The following is a 10,324-nucleotide window of genomic DNA, read 5'->3' on the forward strand; positions in this document are numbered from 1 at the left end:
TTGATACGGTCCTTCAGAATTGCTAGAGGTGCCAGGCAAATCAGTTTCCTTCCCATCCGCCTTCCTCCTGCAACCTCTGCATCAGTGTGAAGTCCCTAAACCTGTGCTCCCCACCTGGACCCACTGCCTGCCCCACCTTAGGAGGAGTGAGATACCCTGAAGTGCAGTGGGCAGGTGGGGTGAGGTGGGTTTGGGAGACAAGGTAGTGTCCTCTGCTCTGGCACAGGCAAATTCAGCAGTCTTTACCTAGGCAGCCTAAACAGTACCTACAAAAGTTTGCTTCAGGAAAAAAGCTGCTGCTGCAGAGCTTCTGCTCTTCCTCCTGCCTCCTCTGCACAGGAGCTCCCAGGGAACACGGGCCAGGAGCTGTTGCATGTATACGAGCGCACTGTGGACCTGCCAGTCCTTACCTTTCTTGGTCTCTGAGCATTTCGGGACACAAGGACGAGGTCTCGGCTGAGGTGTCCTTACCTAGGGTGCTTCTACATACCACATCTACCTTCAACACTCGACTTGGGCTTGGTGCCTCTGGGACTCCAACCCCAGTGCTCAGACAGCCACTTCCTCTCTCACTGCTCAGAAAGGCAAAGAAAAGCTCACAGAGAAATCAGCCACAAAATAGAGGCCAAAGGGGTAAAGGAGAAGAACAAAGAACAGCAGATCACCTGTTGGGGAGGGGGGTGAGAGAGAGAGGAAGAAGAGAGGGCCGGACAGGGCAAGGCTTCAGTGAGGAGAAAATTGAAGGGAGAAGTCGGGAATGTTTCGTTTTTTCAGATTCTGTTCCACCGATCTGGTCCAAAGTGTTATAATAGCTGATGCCACAGCTTCCCTGCATTCAGCCTCACTGACAGTGACAGGAAGCATTTTCAGTGCCTGTGATCAGAGGAGCAGCAAGAGACCTGGAGGAGAGGGAGGTTCAGGCAGTGGGTAGGGGCACTCAGTTAATCAGCAAGCATCCACTGAGCCCCGCTTTGGCCAGCAGGCGTGGGACACATCAGAACAGAACAAGCAGACACAGGTCCCTGCCCTTGCAGAGTTTACATTGTAGCAGAAGAGAAAAACAATAAACAATGAGCATAAGTAAATTGTGTAGTATGTTAAAAAGTGATAAAGTGCTTTGGAAACAGAAGAAGGTGGAGCAGGATAAAGGAGTGAGGTTTCATCGAGTGCTCGGGAGGCTTCATTAAGAAGGAGGCGTTTGAACTAAGATTTGGAGGAGGGTGGGGAGTCAGCAGAGTGCTGTCTGGGAGGACGTTCAGGAAGAGGGATAAGCCGATGCAAAGGCCCTAAGATATGGAATAAAAATAGCTGTCCCGTTGGGTTTGTCAAATTATCCTCACAATCACCCCAGAAGAGAAAGGTATGTGTATTTGCCATTCACATTTATAGCTGAGTAAACTGAGTGCGGTGGAATGAAGAATGAAGTGACTGCTCAACCTCGAGTGCCTGTGAGGGAGCAAAGGTCTGTGATCCAGACCAACTGAGTCCCCTTCTAGTGCTCTTTCCTACTAAGTGCCTGGAAACTTTGTTTTCCCACCTGGAAAATTCTTCTTTTCTTCCTCACCTAGAAATCATAGGTGATGCCACACAAATAGATGTCAGAGTAATTATTTTGAGTGACTAGCTGTGTCCCGAAAGCACTGGGGAGGGTGTCCAGCAGATAACCTGTTAGAACGCAAGAAGAAATGGATAGATTCCTGCAGAGTCAGGTGATGTTAATGGTTGGGTGAGAGCCTGGGGAGTGAGGGTGGCGAGGTACAGGGACTGCAGGCAGCCAGCGCCTGATGGGAAGGAAGGGCTGGCAAAGTGGAGGCGTGGGCGAACTGGAGACAGTCAAGTTTGCTACTTGGTAGCAGAGCACCGCTGCTGTTTGTTACTATCTAGCTGTGTGACTGAGACAAGTTACTTCACCTCTCTGTGCTCTTGTGGAAAGAGAAAAAGTCCAGGTGGATAAGTAGAGATCTCCAAAGCAATATTTTGATAACTAGAGCTCTTCTTCTCTAGCTCTCTTGGTGCTCTCCCTTAAGTGAAATCCATTTGTAACAAGTGGGGGTAGGGTGGGGCTAGGAATTGGAAGGGAAAAGCCAGGCCTGTATCGAACGGGAGGTCCCAGGATTTTTTGGGAGGGGGAAGGAAGAGAGTCTCCAATTTGCCTCTTTGCTCTGGATGGACCCAAAGGGAGGAGGCCAACGAAGTGAAACAACTTCAGAGCAGCCTACAGAGGAAGCGGAAGTATCTGCGTAGCGGGCGGGGGAGTGGGGCCGTGACGCCAGGTTTGCCCAGGTCCCAGGCGCCACCAAGTGATAAAAGTCTGAGACAGAGCTCAGTCCCGCCCTGGGTGAGTCCTGGGATGAGGGCAGCGGGGGGCTGCGCTGTGAACCAAGACGGGATAAATGCTTGCATTTCAGGAATAAATACCATACTACGACCACTACTAATAGATGCTTGTATAGCCCTCACCAGGTGCCTGGCACTGTTCACTCGCCCAAGGTCCACACAGCTTGTAGCACTAAAGGCACCCTCTGTGCTCTTGACCCCATTTCAGATAAGAAGCTGCGGAGTATTAAATCAATGCTGTCAGGCTGGGCTGGATGCCTTTTAACTGCCACCCTAGTCAGAACTGAGAGCACGGTTTAACAGTTCTATTGAAAGACATTGAGGTTGTGTCTGTTTTTCACTACATTTTAGAAACAACACTGCAGTGACAGGTCTTGAACTTGCCTCCTTGAGCACAATAAGTGCAGGAACATAGCATATGTACATTTGTAAAAAGTTCTTTACTACAGAGAATTTAAAACATTGATAAAAGTTGAAAGAATAGTATAATGAATCCTTCCATGCGGTACATCCACTTTCAACAGTTAGCAACTCATGACCAGTCTTGTTTCATGTATATCCACATCCACTTCCTCCCTTCCCTAGCTATTTTGAAGCAAATCCCAGATGTATTATTTTACCTGTCAATATTCCAGTATGTATCTCTAACAAAAACTCTTAAAAACATAGCGATAATACCTTTATCGCCTAAAAATTCAGTAGTTATTCTTTGTATCATTGCATATCCAGGAAGTGTTTACAAACCAATTCTTATGTCATTGTTCCGCCACACCCCCATCTGGGTGAGCAGTGTGGGATAGGTTGCCAAGAGACCAAAGAAAAGACCTGGAGACAGGGAACAACACATATGGGTTTATTGGGAGTTACAGGGAAGGTCCAGTGGCGGCTGGCTGGACAGCAACATGTACCCGCTATCGCCCCCTAGAGAAGCTTGCTTAAGTAGGCGGAGGAACAAAGGCTGCATGCTTGCCAAGGGGGATCGTCCGTATATGACCTGCATTCCAAGGACCAGAGCCCCTCTGGAGGGCCTCTATATTCCTTCAGACCGCCAGGGTCTTGGTGCTAACTCTCCCATGAGAAAGCAGTGGGGTTGGCCAAGCCCAGGTCTGTTATTATCGTGAGTGCTGGCGCACAGCCCAGACAGGAGCCTCAAGGACACATGGTTTTTAAAAGGGCACGCCAGCTAATGCCCCTCCAGTCTTCATTTTTTTACGTTTGTTTGAATCAGGATCCCCATGCTGCCTACAACTGTGCTTGACTGATAGGTCTTGTCTCTTAATCTCTTAATTAGATATCGCTTTCATTTCTCTTTCTCCCCATTGCATTGTATTTGTTATGGCTGGCGGGGGGCGGGGATTGTTTATCCTGTAGTTGCTCAGTCTGCGTTTTGATGAATGCCTCCCTGTAGTGTGGTTTAAAATCTTTCTCTGTCTCTGTATTTCCTGGGAATTGGTAATTCAATCTAGAGGCTTGACCATATACAAGTTCAGCCTTTTGGGCAAGACCACTTCATCATGGTGTCATTTTCTTCAATCAGGAAGGAATGTCTGGTTTCTTTTTGTGATGTTAGCAGCCATGGATGAATAGTGTCTTTATCCATTAATTCATAATGGATGGCAAAATTGTGATATTCTAATTGCATCATTCCTTCTTTATTCACTAGAAGAATACATTTATTAAAAGAAACTTCTTATCACCTATTTTGTTACTGAGTGGTATAGTTCACATGGAAAAGGCGGGGTAAATGCTTGATTGTTTCCTTTTATTTACCAGTTTTCAAAATACTTAGTTGGTTCTCTAGCATTCTCTAAAGGTAACTAATTCAGTTTTTAAAAATACTAATAATTATGAACTCATGGATGTAAACACACTTGAAGTGTTTGAATCCACTGCTGTCATTATCTTTACTGATGCTCGGATTTTCCATCTTCAAGTGGGAAGCTCTTCAAGTTAGCTCCCAAGTCCTTCTGACATGAGACCTTCATAGTCAGGGGCTTCCTTGCTTTATGGTGTGACAAGATGTTTCGGGCTCATGTCATATATTTCCTGTCTCAGATCTGGATTCAGCCATATCTCCCAGGAGTCTTGATTTCTTTTTGGAGAAATGCACATAACCACAAATGAGGTATTGGGGGAGGCTCATTTTTTAGCTGGTCATTGTTGCTAAGCCTTTTCAGTAGAAAAACCTAGGGCATATATATATATATATATCAATACTTCCAATTCAAATTCAGGACGATAGGCTACAGTCATGTGTCACTTAACAGCAGGGGTACGTTCTGAGAAATGTGTTAGGTGATTTCATGATTGTGTGAACATCACAGAGTGCACTTACACAAACCTAGATGATATAGCCTAATAAACACCTAGGCTATATGGTACTAATCTTATGAGACCACCATATCTGCAGTCTGTCATTGACTGAAACATCGTTGTGCAGTGCATGACTGTATTTACTTCTCTCTTACATTTTTTTCTACTCTTGTATTAGTTATCACTGTGTAGCAAATTGCCTAAAAACTTAGTGGTTTAAAACAACACACATTACCTCATAGTTTCCATGTGTCAGGAATCCAGGCGTGGATCAGCTGGGTCCTCTGCTTCAGAGTCTCTCAAGACTGAAATCGAGTGTTGATAGGGCAGGTGTCTCATCTGAAGGCTTGACTAGTGAAGGATCCAAGTTCACATGGTTGTTGACAGAATTCAATTCCTTGAAGGTTCTTGGACTGAGGGCCTCAATTATTTGCTGGCTGTTAGCAAGAGGGCGCCCTCAGTTCCTTGTCATGTAGGCCTCTTGAACATGACAGCTTGCTTCACCAAAATTCCCAAGGGAGAGCATCTGCTAGCAAGCAGAAGTCACAGTTTTTTGTAACCTGTTCACAGAAGTGACATCCCCTCGACATTGCTGTATTCTGTTGCTTAGAAGCAAGTTAATTAAAGGGAGAGGATTATACATGGCCTTGAATACCGGGAAGTGGGATCATTGGAGGACATCTTAGAGGCTGCCAACCAGTTTTCTCCTGTGTCAAGAATCCCAGTTCTCAATGATAGTAGGGATGATAGAATTAACATGTCATATGTGCATTGAAAATTTTAACAGATGCTAAAGAGCCTCCAAATTGGCTGTGCCAATTTACATTCCCATATCACACATCCTTGCCAATGTTTATATTATCAAACTTTTAAATAGTTGCTAATCTGTTAGGTATGTAATGGGATCTTTTTTTTATTTTTAACCCCTAATACTAATGAAATTAAAATTATGCATCTCTTAATTTTATTGGCCATTTGCTTTTCCTCCTTTGTGAATTCCTTATTCATATCCTTTTTCTTTTGGACTTTTTCTTTTCTTTTCTTTTGGACTTTTTAACCTTTCCTTATTGGTGGGCAGGAGTTCTTTATATTCTGGATATTAATCCCTTGTCATGTGTGTGTGTGTGCATATATATATATATATATATACATATTTATTATATATGGATGTATGTATTTATTTCATTTTTTAAAAGATAGGACTATCTCTGAAGACAAGATGGTGAATGGGAGTCTTCTTGAATCCCAGACTCCAGGCAGAGTGCACGTGCTACTAAATTATTGAAGCTCAGACCATCTGGAGAACCAAGAGAAGTTCCCAGTTGTGGCCATGCCAGTTCCCTCTTGAATAGAAAAGGGCTACACAAGTCAAGGTGGGGAAAACAGCTTTACATGGAATCAGGAATCCAGCCTGCCTGGAAAGAGTCCTTCACACCAGGAAATTTGCAGACAGCACAACACCTCTGCTACTAGGATTCCCTTGGGCCTGAGTGACTTTGATCCATCTTGGGAAATCTGCCATTGGAAGCTACAGCCAGAACACTACACAGCAAGGAGCAGATACTGGAGCACTTCCCAACCATCCTGCTAGAGGAGCTCCAGGCCCTGGTGAGAGAACATCACCCACACAGTGAAGAAGAGGCTGTGACCTTTTGGGAAAGAAAGACTAACGGATCAAGAGCATGTGGGCAAGTGGAAGGCTGGGAGGTAGAAAGTCAGAATGAAGGGCAGTAACAGGTTAGTGGTGGGTGGGGAAGCCCTTTGAGAAATTTCTTCCCCACTGGGCTAAGCTGAAATAATCAATCATTGGAGTTTTTCTTTACCATTTTCTAACATCCCCCCTGTAGCTCTTGAATGTTTGAGAAGCACTTATGCCTTCTTCTCAGCCCTGTGTCTCCTAAGTCTCTTCTCAAAGGATTTAACCCTAATTCCCATAATAATTTCTAAAGAAACCCACTGATTCAGATTCCAGCCCAACCCCATAAAAGGGACACCATCTTGAAGGAAGAATCTCCTCTGAGAACATTGTGGGCATCCTCAGTCATCCAGCTACAGCTCACAAAGACCCAGGTCAAGTGTGAACCTCCAAAACCACGTGCAGTTCCAAAGACATGTGAGGAATAGAATTTCTTCTGAGATGCAGGATAGAAAGCACTGCCAGCTAGAGACATATAGGCAATCTTTGTGCCCATTTTTATTAGTTTCTGCTTCCATCAAAACTCTGCCTTATCCATCTTCTCACTCCACTCTATGGCTACAAAATATTTATTAGTTGAACGAATAAATGAAGATATGTGGGCAGAACTAACATCTACCCATTCCTTCAGGAGACAAAGAATTTATTCTTCTATTTGGCCTCTTGTTCTCTTTTCTCATGTTTTCATCATCAGAAGTCACTTTTCAGAGTTTTTGCCTGTTTGAGTGGCGTGCAGGATTGACACATTTCTTTTGCATTTCAGATAAAGAATCCAAGATTGAAAATATGGAGACTAAATGCAAGCAAAAGAAGTTGGCTTTAGAGGAGGGAATACTTGAAGTAAAACCTAAAACATTCTACGCAGACCTCGAATTAAAGTTTCGCAGGGTCCCACATGTGACAGTAGCAGTGAATGCGCGGGTCGTTTAGCAAAGCAGTGGAGCAGAGCCACGTGGGAAAAAGGTTCACGTTAAGGTGAGTGTAGGAGGGGCTTCATCCACTCCTCGGGGCTCTGAATCCACGAATCCACGGCGGATCCACCCCTGGGAAAAGCCGTATGCGTGTGCCGATTGGAGGAAGGCGATGCCGCAGCGCTCGTACCTGACTGAGCCCCCGGAAGCGCGCGGTGGGAGCTCGCACAGCGTTTTCCGCGGCTGCCCAGCCTTCGCACAGCCAGGCGCAGGCACATGGGGAGCGGCCATAAGCATGCGCAGCCGTGCTGCCGTCTGTGACCCGTCAAGGCCCGGGCGCCTCTGTCTTCCTCAGGGCCGACCTTGCGCTTCAGCTGTGCGACGGCCCCGGGAGCAGATCGTGCGCGTGAAGTCTGCGCTGGCCCTTCATCAGGAGCTCTGACCTCGTGGGTCCTCACGGACGAGAGGCCTTTTAAGTGTCGCAAAACTTTCAACCGGCGCCCCACCCACATCCAGCACTAGGGGGTCCACGTGGGCGAGAGGCCCTATCAGTGTGAGGAGTGTGGCAGCGCCTTCAATCAGAGCTCAACATTTCTGGAGCATGAGAAAACCCATCAAAAAAAAAAAAAAGCCAAAAAAAAATATTAATTGGTAGTGTAATGCCTTCGGGCAGAGCCTGAAGGAGTTTGGTTGAATCAATGAAAGAAGAAATGAAGAGCTTAATTCTTACACCAGGAGTTCATCTACCACAGTGAAGATCAATTGTATCTTCCGTCAGAACCCATATTTTACTTCTAACAGCAAATTTTATTGAGAGTCCGTGTGTCAGACGGGAGCTGAGTATCACGTGATAAATAAAACACACCTTGACCCTGCATTGACACAGACACAGGCCCTACCTTGGAAGACAAATTCCAGTTATATACAAGCATAATCAGAGAGCTAAATACTTTGGTAAATATATCCTGGAGAGAAACTTTTATCAGACAGTTGGATTTGGCACTGTCTCCTTCCGAATTCTCACTTCACATTAGAAACTGCATGTGAGCTACAAGTTCCATATCCACTTGGGATTTGTCCTGAATGGCACAGGAGCAAAACCACAGCGAAGAGAGAACATCATAGTATAAAATGAGGGGAAGGTGCAGTCTGAGCTTGGGTCTTAGAGTATTCAGGCACAAAGGCAAAGCAGACTGATGTTAATTTTGTATCCAGAGTCCCTAAATAGATCACTCAGTGTGGGGAATGCAGGAAAACCTGGTAAGGATCATTTCTGTCTTGCCTTGAAAACTCTATGGTGATTCAGTTGAACAGTTTCTCCGAGCCAGCCAGATGACTAAGGGTGCCTGGGCCTCTTCTAATCTGTAAATTTACCCAATAAAGTTGTGAAGTCACCACTTGTCTTCATCCCTCACCCAAATTATTCTGTATTTTTTTCCCATTGAGGTTACTATCATACTCCACTGTTCCAAAGTGCACTTTAAAGATAAAACCATTTTTTTGGTGGCTAATTTTTCCCATCAAGTTGCAATGTATTCTCAGTATCCTGAATGGTATAGCTAATAGATTAATTTCAAGTCCTGTTTTGGTTACAAAAGAGATTCTTCAGAAGCTAGCTGTTTAGTAAAGGACATGATCTGAACACAAATAACTACCATGTAAGGAGTAGTCGTATTTGAGAAGCACCATAGACGTGGTGTGGACAGAAGTACCACAGGTGTTCAGTACAATGGTGGGGGAGGGGAGACAAAAACATCATATCTCTGGTATAGACCTGCAGGAAATTTTGGAATGCTTTCCTAAGTGATAGTTCTTCACAATTACACAGACGTTGATTTCTCCCGCAACGTGACTTTTTGGGGTTTTATAGAGAGAAGTACAAAAAGAATAAAAACCAGAAAAAAACCATAAAACAAATTGGTACTCAGTATTAGCCCCATGGGCTGTACTACTTACTAGCTATATGAATTTGGAATGCTACTTAATATCTCTGTGCCTGTCTCTTCATCTATAGAATGGGAATATGAATAACATAACATTTGCAAAACTCTTCGAACAGTGTCTTGTGCTATAAAAGTTATGATAAAACGTGTCTGTGTGTGTGAGAGAGAGAGATAGGAGTCCAAAACTTATTCTCCTGTATCCAACTTCATCTCCTAGCCTGGGAGGAGGAGACCTGATATGGATCAATGATATATCACTTAGAATTGGGTTCAGCTGGGAGTACCAAAGGCCCTCCCTCTCCCCTAGTAGCAATGACTTAAGATAGAAGCTTATTGTCCTCACATGTAAATTTTGAAGGTAGGCAATTTCCAGAGCTCCATTCCATAAAGTCTTCAGGGAACCAGGTTCCTTCTAGCTTATTTCTCCATCACTTCCTGAGCAGATACTGGTTGTACAGCCTCGGCCAGTCCTGCTCTAGACTTAGGGAGTCACTCACCCTTTCCCTTGGGCTCACTGTTTCTTCTCACCTGTGGAGTGGTATGGTGCTGAGGGCTATGGTGAGAGTGTGGGCCAGGCTCAGAGAGGTAATCTGCCCAAGGTTACATAGTTGGAATTCAAAGACTTTCTGGTGCCAGGACCCACATATAGTCCACTATTTATCATGCTTCATAACATACTGTCTCTACCTTGTGCGTGGCTGATGCCAAGTTGCTCCTTAGAACTCTCACTGTGGACGTGATTTGGAGAGGGGCTTGGGGAGGGAGAGCGTGGAGGGACGCTGTGGCGGGCAGCCAGGCAACATCTCAGAACTGTGATCTAAGTGACAGCAATGGCAGAGGAGTGGAGAGACACAGAGAGTCAAGAGAGATTAGAGGTGGGTGGTGGAAGGATGGAATCACAGACGACATCCATGGTACCTGGGTGGGTACTGATGTTACTCATTTAATATGGAACCCCAGAGAAGAGCAGGGTGGATTTAGAGGGGGGCAGATATTAAGTGCAACCTTTGATAAATGCCTAGTGGGGATGGCTGGAGGGCTCTAAATATCAGGATAAAAACGAAGGTGAAATAAGAGGTTATTCTGTAAATATTTCTTGTCCACATTTGCAATTACTATCTGTA

The sequence above is a fragment of the Equus asinus genome, chromosome 8 (assembly GCF_041296235.1).
Source record: "Equus asinus isolate D_3611 breed Donkey chromosome 8, EquAss-T2T_v2, whole genome shotgun sequence".
Classification (NCBI taxonomy): Eukaryota; Metazoa; Chordata; class Mammalia; order Perissodactyla; family Equidae; genus Equus; species Equus asinus.